Source organism: Amblyomma mixtum, chromosome 3 (assembly GCF_055824585.1).
Source record: "Amblyomma mixtum isolate Tamu chromosome 3, ASM5582458v1, whole genome shotgun sequence".
Classification (NCBI taxonomy): Eukaryota; Metazoa; Arthropoda; class Arachnida; order Ixodida; family Ixodidae; genus Amblyomma; species Amblyomma mixtum.
The window spans coordinates 213,659,503-213,661,355 of record NC_143014.1 but is presented as its reverse complement, the minus strand read 5'-3'; the positions used below and the strand labels follow the sequence as shown (position 1 = coordinate 213,661,355).

The 1,853-nt window shown below is 46.4% G+C and overlaps 1 non-coding gene across 1 annotated transcript; it reads left to right on the top strand.

Annotated features, from left to right (window-relative positions):
- Window positions 1–1,091: 1,091 nt before the first annotated feature.
- Window positions 1,092–1,163, top strand: TRNAP-UGG (transfer RNA proline (anticodon UGG)). The gene has a single exon. It is a non-coding gene; the product is annotated as a tRNA-Pro (tRNA).
- The last annotated feature ends 690 nt before the right edge of the window (window positions 1,164–1,853 follow it).

Here is a 1,853-nt window from a genome sequence, read left to right as displayed (position 1 = left end):
ACAGAACTTTCTACGCCCCTCTGGCAGGGGATCTTTGGGCTGTGGGAAGAATGTGAGACAGCTTCGTGTTCCACAAGATGTTGACGGCTGCTTCCCACAGCCCAATGCCGAACATAGTGGCACTCTTCGACCCCTCTGTGAAAGGACTATAAAGCAGGTGTTTAAGCGAAGCCGACACTATTTTTTAGTGGTAGGCCTTCTAAGGCCTAAACATTTGTTTATCAGCATTTCAAAACAGAGTTAGCGGAATCGAAATACTGAACTCTGCTACAGGTTTATGGTTTAGAAGAATGTCAATTTGGGTTAGATGGCGCATTATTTGAGACAGAAATGGTAATAGCGCTACAGCAAGACGTACACAAGAAAGACTGACACAGGACGTGCGCTAACTTCGTCTGATTTTATTTACTACAAAGCCAGCAAATATATAGAAAATTTAAGCCATGCGCAAACAAAAACCGGTACAACAACGGGTACCGGTACAACTGGTACAGAGGTTTATGGCTGGGCATTAGTAATACCCTTATCGGCTTTTAAAATTTCGAATACGCGATGCCCTCGGAGCTGTGGCTCAAAAAATTTAGACCTTCTAGTGCGCCATTTGAAAAGCGCGCGTCGGTGTAGTGCGCTCAGCAACTGTCACCTGTACACGTGACTCCAGGGCTTACGCGTCACTTGACCTTCTCTAGCGCCTCTGTGCACCAGGGCCCTCATTACAGTACTTCAAAAGATAACTTGAAAATATTTCTTAACCAGTTTGCCAGTGAACATGATTCATCTTTTTTCTTAGCTCCGTCAACACTGATATTACTATGCCACAAAAGCCATCTCTTTGCCTCATAGAGACTATATTTAAAAATTAGTGTCGGGCTTCGTTGACACACAGGGTGTAAAGAAGACCGATGGTGTAGTGGGCTAGAACTGATGCTAAGTCTCTAAATTATTAATCGGCAGCAGCAGACGGCTTTGATGACATGAAATGAGTTTCGACCAGGTAATTAGACCAAAAAAAAAAAGCCTCAATCCTGATCTTGGATTTCTTACGTCAATGCGCTTTGTATATGCGGGTTGAATACACATCTCCAGAGTGCGGCCCGTTGGTCTAGGGGTATGATTCTCGCTTTGGGTGCGAGAGGTCCCGGGTTCAAATCCCGGACGGGCCCGTTAACTTTCTTTTTCTTTGCACCTCTAGCCGATTCCAGGGATACTTTCCAGGCATTCCCGTCTAAAGCCTGGATACGCTAGCGCTGTCGTGGCTGCGGTTCACCAATCAGAGTACGCGGCTGCTGCGACTTCCTATCGAGTCCTTGAGCAGACTGCAGCTGCCACAGCTGCTTTTTTCTTCGCGGTGTGAAATCAGCGCCAGAAGGAGTGCGATCCAGCACGAGGCACATGGAGATGCTTGTCTTAAGTTCGTAGTTTTCCAGCGCTACTCCGCAAGGCCAAAGAGGGGAAGAAGAAGGGAAGAAGAAGGACGAAAAGAAGGTCATAAACATCGCAGAGCTGGAAAACTATGAACTTCAATTTACAGTATCATCTAGCCGAACAACAAAGTCTACTAGAGATGCGTCTCTCCCTATGCTATATACTACGCCTCGCGCGGAGTGCTCTGAGTGGGTATAGACGCGTGGAGCTAAGCCTGGCATGTTTAGGGGCCCCTGACGTATTCCGAACGCTGATGAATCATTGAATCCATATAATGGCCTAATCAAGTAATTTTGCCAGCATAGACGAACTGAAATTTACCGCTCCTCATCTCCCTCTCGATGCAATATTTTCATCTAATTCTGAAATTCAACCGCTCATAGCACAGGAGCTTTATGCCGAGGTTCTCGTGCCCAACAAAGTCACAC